Genomic DNA, 16922 nt, shown 5'->3' with positions numbered 1-16922 from the left:
CCTGCTAGTGCCCCCCATAATGTACCAGTATAAAATGCCCCATATATAGTTCCCCAGTAGATGTCCTCAGTGTCCGGCCTCTGATAGGCTGCCGGCCTAGTGTCCCCCATAATGCCCCCCAATAATGTGCCAGTAAGTGTCCCCAGAGATGCCCCCCCATCATGTGCCAGTATCAAGTGCCTCTCTCCCCCCCCCCCCACATATCCCAGTATCATAGTGCCATCTACCCCCCCAATGTGCCAGTATCAAGTGCCTCTCTCCTTCCCACCGGTATCAAGTGCCTCTCTCTTCCCCCCCATGTCCCAGTATCATAGTGCCATCTCCCCCCCCCAAAAAAGTGCCAGTATCAAGTGCCTCTCTCCCCCCCATGTGCCAGTATCATAGTGCCAAACTCACCCATGTGCCAGTATCAAGTGATAACCCCCCCCCCACGTGCCAGTATCAAGTGCCTATCTCCCCCCCATGTCCCAGTATCATAGTGCCATCTCCCCCCCCAAAGTGCCAGTATCAAGTGCCTCTCCCCCCCATGTCCCAGTATCATAGTGCCATGCCATCTCCCCCCCCCCCAAAAGTGCCAGTATCAAGTGCCTCTCTCCCCCCCATATCCCGGTATCATAGTGCCATGCCATCTCCCCCCCCAAAAGTGCCAGTATCAAGTGCCTCTCTCCCCTCCAAAAGTGCCAGTATCAAGTGCCTCTCCCCCCCCCCCCATGTCCCAGTATCATAGTGCCATGCCATGCCATCTCCCCCCCCATGTGCCAGTATCAGGTGCCAACCCCCCTCCCCCCATTTGCCAGTATCAAGTGCCTACCGCTCCCCCCATGGCAGTAACAGTCGGGTATTAAAAAACAAAAAACACTTATCGCTGTAGCAGAGCTGTCAGCGATGCGATGCAGCCTCTTCCTGTGTCCCGCCCTGTATGTCCATATATGGAGTCAGTGCTTGTGCATTCTAATTTAGCCTGTATTTCAGAAAAGTTTCTGCTGGGATTCAAACCCACGACCTTCTGTATCAGAGGCAAAGCACTTAACCACACAGCCATAAGAGCAGCATTCCTACTAACTGAAAAAATATGAGACTTCTACTGTTATAGCTGGCTAAGTGTACATCTATACACATGACAGCCGCCCCAACACACCCAGCACTGCTATATCTCTATATGACAGCTGTCCCAGCACACTCAGCTCTACTATATCTCTATATATGACAGCTGCCCCAGCAAACCCAGCTCTGCTACATCTAATACACATGACAGCCGCACCAGCACACTCAGCCTACTATATCTCTATATATGACAGCTCTGCTACAGTATAGCTCTCAGTCACCCGTTCTACTTTAATCAGGTTGACAACTGCTTCTCGCCACTGTCCCACTGTGAGGGGGGGGGGGGGGTGTCTTCCTTTACCCATTTCATAAGTATAAGGAGTCTAGCTTGAAATAGTACTTTACCCAAAAACAATCGTACTTCTTTATTTAACTTCAGATGTTCAGTTGCCCCCAATATACAAACTACTGGATCTTCAAAAACTTGAACATCCAAAAATACTAGTACAATCTCTGCTATCTCTTTCGAGTATCTAAAAAGTCTGGGGCATCTCCAAAAACAGTGTATAAGATCTGCATTCTCTCCCTTACATTTTGGGCACTTATCTGAAGTTCTCACACCCATTCTCTTTATTATCGGTGTAATCTTTGCACTATAAAAAACTGTGATATCTTATGTGAGCCCCTATCCGACACCATAGTATAACTTCTAAGAGCATCTTTCCATTTCTCTTCCGTAAGAGACTGAAGTTCTTTTTCCCATTTTCCTCTGGCAAGTATTGTAATCCATTTTTTTTTCCCTCCATCAAGTTCCCATATCTTTTTGCGGTTATTCCTCTTTTTTCTCCTCCGTTAGTAAATTTATATATTCTATCTGATTGTTCCTTTCTATATTTATCTACATGCACCGCTGTCGTCAAAGCATTCCTAAGCTGGAAATATTTATAGATATCCTTTTGGGGGATCCCAAACTCCCTGACTAATGTATTGAAGTCCTTCAGTTTATCTTCCTCAAATACTTGACGAAAATATTTTATCCCCTTTTTTTCCCAGTCGATGTAAGTCCTAATCGTTTGCAATTCCTTTAAATAAATTTTTTTCCAAATAGGTGTATACTGCAAAAAACCTTTGATCTCTAATATTTTTTTAACTTCCACCCATATGTACTCCAGTGAATTCAGTATTCTATTTCCTATAATATTTTTCCCTAGTATGCCAGATTCCAATACCTCTAAGTGATTCCATTCCACTCTCCAACCCAGTTTATTTAATTCCAGTCTTCCCACTAAACCATTCAAACTACCTTTTATCTGACTATAATAATAGTAAAAAAAAACAATTAGGAACGGCTAATCCACCCTCTCTTACTGGGAGCTGAAGCACTTCTTTTTTTATCCTAGGGATAGCACCTTTCCAAATAAAATGCCCCATTAGGCTATCTAATAACCTAAAAATCTTCGGCGGCAATCTCAATGGAGCATTTTGTAGGACATAGAGTATTTTTGGAAGAAAAATCTTTTTTATTAGGTTTACCCGACCCCGAATTGACAGCGGTAGTCTTTTCCAAATATGTATTTTAGTTCTAAGTTCTTTTATTACAGGAAGTACATTTAACTTTTCATATTCTTCTATATTTCCGGAGATTTGTATACTTAAATATTTAAAACTCTCGTGTTTCTCAAGCACATGCACCCTTGAGTCCTTCTGTGATTGCCCATCTCCAAATAACATCATATGGGATTTCCCCCAATTAATATTTAAACCAGAAAAAAAAAATAACTTATCTATTATATCTATTACTCTATTAAACTGATCCCCAATATCGTGCATAAATACGGTAATAAAATATCATCAGCATACATTAATAATTTTTCATCTACTTCCACATATTCAAAACCTTTGAACTCCCTATCATTTCTTATTATACTTGCCAGGGGCTCAATTGCTATAGCAAATAGTAATGGGGAGAGAGGGCATCCCTGCCTAGTGCCCCGATACAGGGCAAGAGGCAGGGACAAGCTCCCATCCACCATCACTCTAGCCCTCGGATTGGAATATACAGGGAGTGCAGAATTATTAGGCAAGTTGTATTTTTGAGGATTAATTTTATTATTGAACAACAACCATGTTCTCAATGAATCCAAAAAACTCATTAATATCAAAGCTGAATATTTTTGGAAGTAGTTTTTAGTTTGTTTTTAGTTTTAGCTATTCTAGGGGGATATCTGTGTGTGCAGGTGACTATTACTGTGCATAATTATTAGGCAACTTAACAAAAAACAAATATATACCCATTTCAATTATTTATTTTTTCCAGTGAAACCAATATAACATCTCCCAATTCACAAATATACATTTCTGACATTCAAAAACAAAACAAAAACAAATCAGTGACCGATATAGCCACCTTTCTTTGCAAGGACACTCAAAAGCCTGCCATCCATGGATTCTGTCAGTGTTTTGATCTGTTCACCATCAACCTTACAGCTGCTACACAGACAGGATCCGTTGTGCATCTCATTTTTCCTTCCTTCTGACAGATCAGAAGAAGGGACAAATAAATGATGATGTCAGCCAGGTTGAAAGGCAAAATAGTGGCCCAGTCATGAAGTGGGAAGGGTGGGAACAGCATAAGAAGTCCACAGAGTGGCTCTATGACATAGTGGTGAGGTGGAGGCAGCATGAGGAGACCACAGAGTGGCACAATAACAGAGTGCGGAGTTGGCGGCAGCAGCAGCATTAGGAGGAGGCCACAGAGTGGCACAATGACAGTGTGGAGGAGGCGGCAGCATTAGGAGGCCACAGAGTGGCAAGGTAACATAGTGTGGAGGTGGCAGAAGCATCAGAAGACCACAGAGTGGCAAGGCGACATAGTGTGGAGGTGGCAGCAGCATGAGGAGACCACAGAGTGGCAAGGTGACATAGTGTGGATGTGGCAGCAGCATCAGGAGGCCACAGAGTGGCAAGGTGACATAGTATGGAGGTGAGAGCAGCATCAGGAGACCACAGAGTGACCCGGTGACAAAGTAGGGAGGTGGGTGGCAATACCAGTACCAGATTGGCACAATGACAGTGTGGAGGTGGTGGCAGCATCAGGAATCCACTCTGACTGACTGCTACCGCCGCAGCTTCCATGAACCCGTGCACCACTACTTTCCGGACAGGTAGGCTCCTGCGAAGCGGGTGGTCTACCCCGGGCACGTTTGGCTACCGACCTCCCACTGCTGCCACCTTGCTGACTCCCGGGCACGCTAACGACTTTCCTCACGGGCAAGCTGCCATCCTCTTCTCCCGATGATGAAGCCCCTTCGTCACCTGGCTCCCAAGTGCGATCAGCTACATAATCATCGAGTACTGTCTGCACGTCACTGATGTCCTCCTCAACTGTCTCTTGGTCAGGAGACTGACCGCTCACAACACCAGCTCCCACGCCACTCTCCTCATCACTACTTGCCCGCCTAGTGGAGGAAGCGGCGGATGTCTCCTTTACATCTTGACTTGCCAGTAGCTGCTAACTGTCTTCTAGCAGCTCGTTCTCACTGTATAGTGGAGCTGAGCCCAAAGCATGCAATACTTCTCTGGCTGAGGTAACAGAAAAGGACAGAGGCAGGTTGAGGACAGGTGAGGGCACAGGGCCTGCTTCCGGGCCATGCCAACTAAGGGTATGTCTGACATACTTTTAGATCAAATAAATAAAAAGGAAATTAAAACACCCCAAAAAAGTCTGTAATTTTATCACTTCACCACACAATGTCTAATAAGCCCTTTTTTCACACTAATACACACAAAAAGGGCTATAGAACATATAACTACATCGCTGAATGGTAAATATATTTTTCTTTTGCCACTAATACACGCAAAAAAGTGCTTTAGAACATAAAACTGCACCGCTGAACGGCAAATATGTTTTTCTTTTGCCACTATACACGCCACAAAAGGCTTTAGAACATATTACTGCACCGCTGAACGGCAAATGTATTTTTCTTTTGCCACTAATACACGCAAAAAAGGGCTTTAGAACATATAACTGCACCATTGAACGGCAAATATATTTTACTGTTGCCACTAATACACGCCACAAAAGTCTTTAGAACATATAACTGCACCACTGAACGACAAATATATTTTACTTTTTCCACTTATACACGCCACAAAAGGCTTTAGAACATATAACTGCACCGCTGAATGGCAAATATATATTCTTATTTTGCCACTATTACATGACAAAAAGGGCTTTAGAACATATAACTGCACTGCTGAACGGCAAATATATTTTTCTTTTGCCACTAATACATGCCACAAAACGCTTTAGAACATATAACTGTACCGCTGAACGGCAAATATATTTTGCTTTTGCCACTAATACACGCCACAAAAGGCTTCAGAACATATAACTGCACCAGGGAACGGCAAATATATTTTTCTTTTTTTACTTATACACGACACACAATATGCTTTAGAACATATAACTGCACTGCTGAACGGCAAATATATTTTTATTTTGCCACTATTACATGACAAAAAGGGCTTTAGAACATATAACTGCACCTCTGAACGGCAAATATATTTTTCTTTTGCGACTAATATACGCCACAAAAGGCTTTAGAACATATAACTGCACCGCTGAAAGGCAAATATATTTTTATTTTGGCACTATTACACGACAAAATGGGCTTTAAAACATAGAACTGCACCGCTGAACGGTAAATATTTTTTTCTTTTGCCACTAATACATGCCACTAAAGGCTTTAGAATATAGAACTGCACCGCTAAACGGCAAATTTTTCTTTCGCCACTAATACACAACAAAAAGGGCTGTCATTTTAGCACTTCACCACACAACGGCTAATAAGCCCTTTTTTTCCCACTAATACAAGCCAAAAAATGCTTTAGAACATATAATGCACCGCACAAGGGCAAATAAGACGTAGAAATATTTCCTTGTAATAAACCCTGTTAATGGCTGTAACATCCCAATAACAAGAACGGAATTACAGAGCTGTATAATGGCAATTTGGGTCCCCAGTCAGTGCAGCAAGGTGTAATAGGATTGTTCCTATTCAGTGGCGTGCCTAGGGGGATGCGAGGGGGGTGGCTTTCAGGGGGGTGCCAGAAACAATGAGCTCTTCCATCAATACAGATGGAAGCGCTCATTGCTTTTCCCTTTATAAGATGCAGTGCATCTTATAAAGGGAATACTAGTAGTGAGCACTTCTATAATGGATGCGCTCACTAGTCTGCAGGAGCAGGGGAAAAGAAGCACTGTGAGCACTGTACAGTACTTACCCCTCCTCCTGCTTGCTCTTCTCAGGGTCCGCGCTGCTGTGTCCTAGCTGCTTGCAGCGTCAGGACGTACAAAGCGCACTCTGACCTGATGCTGCAGGAGGTTAATCCGTCTGTTAGTTAGGTGCAAGTCACATACCCATTTATTGCGTGAAGTACACCTGTACTGCATACGTGACAGGGAAAATAATATAGTTAATCCGTCAGTTAGGTGCACGTCATATGCCTATTTATTGCGTGAAGTACACCTGCACTGCATATGTGACAGGGAAATTGATATAGTTAATCCATCTGTTAATTAGGTGCGCATCAGATACCCATTTATTGCGTGAAGTACACCTACACTGCATACGTGACAGTGAAATTCATATAGTTAATCCGTCTGTTAGTTAGGTGCATGTCATAAACCCATTTATTGCGTGAAGTACACCTGCACTGCATACGTGGCAGGGAAAATAATAAAGTTAATCTGTCTGTTAGTTCAGTGGTTGACCTCAAAGAATGAGGAGAGCATCAAATAAGGGACGTGGCCCTGGTCGTGGTGCTGCTGGGGTTGGTGGAGCTCATGTTGCAGGGAGAGGACGTGGAAGATCTGTGCCAGCTACACGCCCAAATGAAACACCTTCCTCAGGTGCACGTAGGCGACAGAACGTTCAGCGTTATTTTGTAGGCTTGAATACCGGTGTACGAATGGTGAGGCCAGAAATAGTAGAGGCGGTAGTAGATTGGGTGGCTGATAGTGCCTCCAGTTCCTTCACATTGTCTCCCACCTGGTCCCCTGCTGAAAGCGCAGAATTAGCACCTGCAACTCATGGGCATCTGTCTTTCACCTCACCCCCTTGCAAATCAGCCAAGCAGTCTGAGCCCCAAGTCATGCAGCAGTCTCCTATGCTTTTTGATGACTCTGCTGGCAGGGTTTCTGTGGGCCATTCACCTAGACCTGCCCCAAAAGTGGAAGAGATTGAGTGCACTGATGCCCAACCACTTATGTTTCAGGATGTGGACATGGGATGACCACCGCAGCACATCTCTGATGATGACGAAACACAGGTGCCAACTGCTGCGGCTTTCTGCAGTGTGCAGACCGGCAAGGAGGGCAGGGGTGAAGAGTGGGTGAAAGATGATGTGGAGGATGATGAGGTCCCCACATGGAATCAAGGTCATGCGAGTGAAGTGTGCAGTTTGGAGGAAGAGGTGGTGGTCACACAGCACCAGCCGCACAGCAAAAGAGGGAGCAGTGTGCAAAAGCAGAGTGGCCATCCCCTAGCCAGTACGCCTGCTACTGCCCACCGCACCCAGGGACTGAGCACACCAAAACCAGCTCCAAGGAGTTCCCTGGCGTGGAAGTTCTTCAGACAATGTGCTGACGACAAAATGTGAGTGGTTTGCACGCTGTGCAATCATAGCCTGAAGCGAGGCATAAATGTTCTAAACCTGAGCACCATCTGCATGACCAGGCATCTAAATGCAAAGCAGTGGAGTAAAAACCTCAAAAAACGCGAAAAATTTCAGGTTCCTCCAGGTCCCTCTTCTGCTGCATTCTCGGCCTCTTCCTCCCCCTCTGAAGTGACAGTGGCACCTGCCACCCCACAAACAGAGGATGTGGCAACAACGCCATCACGTCCGTCACCATCACCAAGCATCTCCACAATGTCCCATGGAAGCATTCAGCTGTCCATCTCCCAAACAGTGGAGAGAAAGAGGAAGTACCCACCTACCCACCCGCGATCGCTGGCCCAGAATGCCATCATTTCAAAATTCCTGGCATTTGAAATTCTGTCATTCCGTCTGGTGGAGACGGAGACTTTAAAAAAACTTATGGTGGTGGCTGTCCCACAGTACGTGGCGGACAAAAATAGGTGTACACTGCGCAACGCCACCTGTGGAAAGGTCCACATAAGCACTGATACGTGGACCAGTAAGCACAGGCAGGGACGTTTATAACTGCACACTGGGTAAATGCAGTGGCGGCTGGGCATGAGGGGGATAGCAGTTTGGCGCATGTCCTTCCGCCACCGAGGATTGCAGGACGTTTCTCTTTGCCTCCTGTTGCCTCCTACTCCGTTTCCTCCTCTACCACCTCCTCATCTGGTCAGAGTAACACCTTCACCACCAACTTCAACACAGCCAGAGACAAACGACAGCAGGCTGTTTTGAAACTCATCTGTTTGGGGGGAAAAAACCCACATCACGCAGGAGCTGTGGACGGGCATGGAACAACAGATCGATGAGTGGTTGATGCCACTGAGCCTCAAGCCCGGCCTGGTGGTGTGCGATAATGTGCGAAATCTCGTAGCAGCTCTGGGCCTAGCCAGTTTGACGCACATCCCTTGCCTGGGACATGTGGTAAATTTGGTGGTGCAGAGGTTCCTGAAAAATTACCCCAATATGTCAGAGCTGCTGCAGAAAGTGCAGTCCATCTGTGCGCGCTTTCGGCGTTCTCACCCTGCTGCTGCTTGCCTGTCTGCGCTGCAGCGTAACTTCAGCCTTCCCGCTCACCCCCTCATATGCGAAGTGCCCACAAGGTGGAACTCCAGTTTCAGCTGCAGCACGCACCACTTCACCACCAACGAGTGGGCTTCCATGCAGGAAGTGTGTGCCGTGTTGCGCTGTTTCGAGTACTCCACCAACATGGCCAGTGCCGATGACACAGTCCTCAGCAATACTATCCCACTTCTATCTCTCCTTGAAAAAACGCTTCGGGCGATGATGGAAGAGGATGTGGCACAGGAGGAGGAGGAGGAGGAAGAGGGATAATTTCCATGGTTATCAGGCCAGTCATTTACAAGTGGCTCGGAGGGTGGGTTCCTGCACCAACAGATGCCAGGTACACAATTGTCAAGCAACAGCACAGTTCTGGAGGATGAGGAGGAACTGTGTTCACAGCAGGGTGGCACCCAAAGCAGCTCATGGGCATCACTGGAGCGTGGCTGGGGGGGATACAGAGGACACAGACGATACACCTCCCACAGAGGATAGCTTGTCGTTGCCTCTGGGCAGCCTGGCACACATGAGCGACTACATACTGCAGTGCCTGCGCAACGACCGCCGAGTTGCCCACATTCTAACCAGTGCTGATCACTGAGTGGCCACCCTGCTGGATCCCCGCTACAAACAGGGCCGTTTCTTGGACCGGGCGGGCTGGGTGGCCGCCCAGGGCGCTGTCAGAAGGGCGGCGCCGGCAGGGCACAGCAGAACATGAGCGCTGCGCTTCCATTGTTGTAGCGCTCACTCATCTCTATAGTCATCTGTATCGGCGATATAAATGTCTGTGCTGCGGCAGCCGGAAGCGGAGGTAGAGGTGTGTCCCCTCCCTGTTCCTCTGATAGGCTGCCAGCACTAGGCCGGCAGCCTATCAGAGGCCGATGCAGGCGGCGCAATGATGTCATTGCGCCACCTGAGCCAGCGAGGGACACAGGCCGGAAGAGGCCTGCATCGCATCCTGGAGGAAGTAAGTATAAGTTTTTTTTTTAAATATATATATATATATATATATGTACAAATTACAATACTTGCACATAAGGGGGGCTGCTAGCACATAAGGGGGACTACTGGCACATAAGGGGGACTGCTGGCATATAAGGGGGGCTACTGGCACATAAGGAGGGCTACTGGCACATAAGGGGGGCTACTGGCACATAAGGGGGGCTACTGGCACATGATAAGGGGACTACTGGTACATCAGGGGGGCTACTGGCACATAAGGGGGACTACTGGCACATGATAGGGGGGCTACTGGCACATAAGGGGGGCTACTGGCTCATATGGGGGGTTGCTGACACATGAGGGGGACTTCTGGCACATAAGGGGGACTACTGGCACATAGGGTGGGCTACTGGCACATAAGGGGGGCTGCTGGCACTTAAGGGGGGCTACTGGCACATAAGGGGGGCTACTGGCACATAAGGGGGGCTGCTGGCACTTAAGGGGGGCTACTGGCACATAAGGGGGGCTGCTGGCACATAAGGGGGGCTACTGGCACATAAGGGGGCTACTGGCACATGATAGGGGGGACTACTGGTACATAAGGGGGGACTACTGGCACATAACGGGGCTACTGGCACATAAGGGGGGCTACTGGCACATAAGGGGGGTTTCTGGCACATAAGGGGGACGACTGGCACATAGGGAAGCTACTAACACATAAGGGGGCTACTGGCACATAAGGGGGGCTACTGGCACATAAGGGGGGCTACTGGCATATAAGGGGGGCTACTGGCACATGATAGGAGGCTACTGGCATATAAGGGGGGCTACTGGCACATGATAGGAGGCTACTGGCACATAAGGGGGGCTACTGGCACATGATAAGGGGAAGACTGGTACATAGGTAGGGCTACTGGCAGATAAGGGGGACTACTGGCACATGATAGGGGGGCTACTGGCACATAAGGGGGGCTACTGGCACATAAGGGGGGTTGCTGGCACATAAGGGGGACTACTGGCACATAGGAGGGGCTACTGGCACATAAAGGGGGCTGCTGGCACTTAAGGGGGGCTGCTGGCACATAAGGGGGGCTACTGGCACATAATGGGGGCTGCTGGCACATAAGGGGGACTGCTGGCACATAAGGGGGGCTACTGGCACATGATAGGGGGGACTACTGGTACATAAGGGGGACTACTGGCACATAAGGGGGACTACTGACACATAGGGGGGCTACTGGCACATAAGGGGGGCTACTGGCACATGATAGGGGGGACTACTGGTACATAAGAGGGGACTACTGGCACATAAGGGGGGCTACTGGCACATAAGGGGGGCTACTGCCACATAAGGGGGGTTGCTGGCACATAAGGGTGGCTTCTGGCACATAACGGGGACTACTGGCACATAGGGGGGCTACTGGCACATAAGGGGGTCTACTGGCACATAAGGGGGGCTACTGGCATATAAGGGGGGCTACTGGCACATGACAGGAGGCTACTGGCATGCATATAAGGGGGGCTACTGGCACATAAGGGGGGTTACTGGCACATAAGGGGGACTACTGGCACTTGATAGGGGGGCTACTGGCACATGATAGGGGGGGCGACTGGCACATAAGGGGGGGCTACTGGCACTTGATGGGGGGCTACTGGCACTTGATAGGGGGGGCGACTGGCACATAAGGGGGCTACTGGCACATGATAGGGGGGCACTCTGGCTACTGGCACATGATGGTGGGGGGGCTCTTATTACTGGCACATGATTGGGGGGCATCTATGGGGGCTCTTATTACTGGCACATGATTGGGGGCATCTATGGGGGCACATCTTACTGGCACATTACTGGGTGGCACTATAGGGGCATCTACTGAGGCTAAAAAGAAGGGGTATTTTATATGGGGGGCTCTGTATAGAGGCATTTTATACTGGGACACATTATGGAGAGGAGCACTATGCGGTCATCTACGGGGGCACTAAGAAGGGGTATTTTATATTGGCAAATTATGGAAACATTAGCTCTGGGGGCATTACAAGGGGGTATGTTTTGCACATTGTAAGGAGAATTATTTCTACTGGGGGGGCATTATGGTGGGCTTTATTACTCCCCCATGGTATGACCCCCTAGTAGCAGCACCAGCCTCTCCCTGCTCTGCTATCCCTCTGTCCTTTCTCCAAATCCTTATTATGAAATCTTTCTCATTAGGATAAAGCACAACATCAACTCCACCGAACCCGCGGCCAAAGTGTTGAAGTTGTGTCCGAGATCCCCAAGGGCCAAGCCAAGTAATTGTACGTTTTCATGTGGAGTATGTTTATGTTATACACATATAGCATACACTGTGCCACACAATATACAGTATACCTCTACACTTTGTAGGGGTTATACTGTTTATTGTACAGCATGGCACAGAGGTTATATTGTCCGGCATGGTGTAACTTCCATACATTTTATGTACAGTATACAGTAATCCGCCTTGCCATCTATGCTTTGAATCTGGTTTTATATGTTACTTGGTTTTTGTACATTTACTTGCGTGTGCTAGTTGAGACCTGCTGTGATTGGGTTTTAGTTATTAAATGCTAACATGACAGTTTTTTTGTTTTTGCACATTATTGATGATTGTATTTCATGACTACTCTTCTAAGGGTATTGCCTTCCTTTATACTGCAGTTCTCCTCCACCACTCTGCCCGCGACTTTTAGCAGTTTAAGCAGTAATTTATTATTTTCTTTTGCTCTCAATAAATCTTGCGTTGAGCATAAAAAAATAAATAAAATAAAAAATATGGTGAGACGGTTGCAAGTACTCTTCTGATATGATTTCATCGAGCAGTTTTGATGGGGGGGGGGGGAGTTTTTTTGACACCCGGCAAGCCCGAACTTCCAGGTGTTCGCTCAACCCTACTCGCTATCCTTTCCCTATACTTCTAATGATCTTTCCCTGAACTTCTATTCAGCAAAATAAAAGCTTTCAAGTCTTTCCTAACACTTTCCCTAGAGCCTGCTGACGTCTCTCCCTGCACTAAGTACACTGGATCCAAGATGGCTGAGGCTATTTATAAGGCTGTGACATTACAGGGCTGGATGCTGATTGGATGCATGCATGGAATTGGGGGTGATCCCTCATTCCCAGAGTTCCTTGCTCCATGTCCTAACATGTGCTGCAGCCATTTTAGGAAAAAATGTGATTTATTACCACGAAGCGTCAGGAAATTCAGATTCGGTGCAAATCAAATTTTTCCTGAAATTCGGATCGAATTCCACTTCGTCAACTTTGATTTGCTCATCTCTAGTAGTATATGTAGCTTCATGAAAGCCTCATACAGTAGCACACAGAAAGCCTATGGGTCCATAATACATGCAATACCATAGAGACTGTGTGAACAAGGCACAAGCGATTATTATAATATGTACATGTAATAAATGTCTCAGTTTATACAGTAGCATACATAGGGAGGTTCGTTATCAGAGTCTTATGTATCAATTTGACAGATCAATGCATGACCACTGAGGTTTTCTCATTTCCGCTATCTATCTGTGGTTTCTTACTATCCCTTCCCCCATCTTCACATCATGATTCTTCATCTGTCACATGCAGTCCTGTTGTCAGTAACATTATCAGGCAAGTGAACAGTTTTTTTGCCATTACCATGTTTAGCACACATCTCTTGCTTCCAATTTTCTTTTGACTCTAAGGGCTCACACACATGACCATAGTTTTGGTCCGCATTCCATTCCGCATTTTTTGTGGATCAGATGCAAACCCATTTATCTCAATGGGGCCGCATAAGATGCGGGCAGCACACCCATGTGCTGACTGCATCCGTAAGTCCATTCTGCGGCCCTGCAAAAAATAGAACATGTCCTATTCTTGTCCATGTTGTGGACAAGGATAGGACATTTCTGCAAAAGTAAAAAAAAATATGGTGCCTTGTACTCTGCCGGCATCCGTGTTTTACAGATCCATGATCCAACATTTAAGGACATGTGTATGAACCCTAATAGGTCAAACAAACATTATAATGTGTACATACAAGAAGAAAATAAAGAACTCTGAAAAGTTATTTAAACTTAATTTAAATTAACATATCTGTACATAATTTTTTTCTACATCCAGTGCAAAATTTTGTGCTGATCAATTTATTAATATATCTTTTTATAATGTTCAGAGATCCTTTTCTGATAGAAAGCTGTGAACCCCTTGCCTAGAAAATTCTGTCTGCAGAAAAGCAGTCCCAAAAAGCCCCTTTAAACACTTAACTGTTTAGCCCGAGCTCAGCTTAGGTTGTGGCAAAAGTACTTAACTCCTTAAGGACACAGCCTTATTTCACCTTAGGGACCAGGCCATTTTTTGCAAATCTGACCAGTGTCACTTTAAGTGGTGATAACTTTAAAACGCTTTGACTTATCCAGGCCATTCTGAGATTGTTTTCCCGTCACATATTGTACTTCATGACACTGGTAAAATGGAGTCCATAAAATTCATTTGTATTTATAAATAAAATACCAAATTTGGAAAAATTTGCAAATTTCCAAGTTTCAATTTCTCTACTCTACTCTATAATACATATTAATACCTACAAAAATTGTTATTGCTTTACATTTCCCATATTTCTACTTCATGTTAGGATCATTTTGGGAATGACATTTTATTTTTGGGGGACATTACAAGGCTTAGAAGTTTAGAAGTAAATCTTGAAATTTCTCAGAAATTTTCAAAAACCAACTTTTTAAGGACCAGTTCAGGTCTAAAGTCACTTTGTGAGGCTTACATAATAGAAACCACCCAATGACCCCATTCTCGAAACTACACCCCTCAAGGTATTCAAAACTGATTTTTACAAGCGTCGTTAACCCTTTAGGTGTTCCACAAGAATTCATGGAAAATAGAGATACAATTTCAAAATTTCACTTTTTTGGCAGATTTTCCATTTTAATATTTTATTCCAGTTACAAAGCAAGGTTTAAAAGCCAAACAAAACTCAATATTTATGGCCCTGATTCTGTAGTTTAAAGAAACACCCCATATGTGGTCGTAAACTGCTGTACGGGCACACGGCAGGGTGCAGAAGGAAAGGAATGTAATACGGTTTTTGGAAGGCAGATTTTGCTGGACTGTTTTTTTTTACACTATGTCCCATTTGAAGCCCCCCTGATGCACCCCTAGAGTAGAAACTCCATAAAAGTGACCCCATATAACAAACTACACCCCTCAAGGTATTCAAAACTGATTTTTACAAATGTTGTTAACCCTTTAGGTGTTCCACAAGAATTAATGGAAAATAGAGATACAATTTCAAAATTTCCCTTTTTTGGCAGATTTTTCATTTTAATATTTTTTTTCCAGTTACAAAGCAAGGGTTAACAGCCAAACAAAACTCAATATTTATGGCCCTAATTCTGTAGTTTACAGAAACACCCAATATGTGGTCGTAAACTGCTGTACGGGCGCACGGCAGGGCGCAAAAGGAAAGTAATGCCATACGGTTTATGGAAGGCAGATTTTGCTGGACTGGTTTTTTGACACCATGTCCCATTTGAAGCCCCCCTGATGCACCCCTAGAGTAGAAATTCCAAAAAAGTGACCCCATTTTAGAAACTATGGGATAGGGTGGAAGTTTTGTTGGTACTAGTTTAGGGTACATATGATTTTTGGTTGCTCTATATTACACTTTTTCTGAGACAAGGTAACAAGAAATAGCTGTTTTGGCACATTTTTTTTGTTATTTACAACATTCATCTGACAGGTTAGATCATGTGGTGTTTTTATAGAGCAGGTTGTCACGGACGCGGCGATACCTAATATGTATACAATTTTTTTATTTATGTAAGTTTTATACAATGATTTCATTTTTGAAACAAAAAAAAATCATGTTTTAGTGTTTTGGGGTGCATATGACTTTTTGATCGCTTGCTATTACACTTTTTGTGATGTAAGGTGACAAAAATGGCTTTTTTTACACCGTTTTTATTTTTATTTTTTTACGGTGTTCACCTGAGGGGTTAGGTCATGTGATTTTTTTTTTAAGCCGGTCGATACGGACGCGGCGATACCTAATATGTATACTTTTTTTAAATGTAAGTTTTACACAATGATTTCATTTTTGAAAAAAAAAATCATGTTTTAGTGTCTCCATAGTCTGAATGCCATATTTTTTTCAGTTTTTGGGCGGGTATCTTAGGTAGGGTCTCATTTTTTGCGGGATGAGATGACGGTTTGATTGGCACTATTTTGGGGTGCATATGACTTTTTGATCGCTTGCTATTACACTTTTTGTGATGTAAGATGACAAAAAATTGCTTTTTTTATACCGTTTTTATTTTTAAAAAATTACGGTGTTCACCAGAGGGGTTAGGTCATGTGATATTTTATAGAGCCGGTCCATACGGACGCGGCGATACCTAATATGTATACTTTTTTTAATTTGCTTAAGTTTTACACAATAACAGCTTTTTTAAAACAAAAAAAATGTGGTCTTAGTGTGTCCATATTCTGAGCCATAGTTTTTTTATTTTTTGGGCAATTGTCTTTTTGGGCGATTGTCTTTTTGCGGGATGAGGAGACAATTAGATTGGTACTTCCAGGCTTTCATACAAGACCAAAATGACAGCATTAGCCGAAGATAATCAGGAAATATCACTGTTAGAAATCAAGTCGGGAATAATCGCACGTAAAACCTGCTTTTACTTTCACTGTCAGCTACATTCACTGCATCCTGATTTCAAACAGTGATATCTTCCCTTGTAGCGAAGATATTGCTGTCATTCTGGTATTGCTTGAAAGCTTGGAAAGCCCATATCTTTAGCAGCTACCAAACCAGAGATATGTGCAGCTAAGGCTACTTTCACACTAGCGGCAGGACGGATCCGACAGGCTGTTCACCCTGTCGGATCCGTCCTGCCGTTATTTTGCCGTGCTGTCGTTCCGCTGCTCCGTCCCCATTGACTATAATGGGCACCGCAGTGCACAGCGAAAGGCCATGGACTAAAAGTACTGCATGTTAGACTTTTTAGTCCGGCGGCCTCTCACCGCGAACTGCCGTGCTGTGCCAGAGCTCCGCCCCGTCCCCATTATAGTCAATGGAGACGGAGCGGCGGTCCGGCCGCACGGCGAAATAGCAGCAGGACGGATCCGACAGGGTGAACAACCTGTCGGATCCATCCTG

Source organism: Bufo bufo, chromosome 2, assembly GCF_905171765.1.
Source record: "Bufo bufo chromosome 2, aBufBuf1.1, whole genome shotgun sequence".
Classification (NCBI taxonomy): Eukaryota; Metazoa; Chordata; class Amphibia; order Anura; family Bufonidae; genus Bufo; species Bufo bufo.
The sequence above is the reverse complement of the archived record's forward strand: the minus strand, read 5'-3'. Positions refer to the sequence as shown.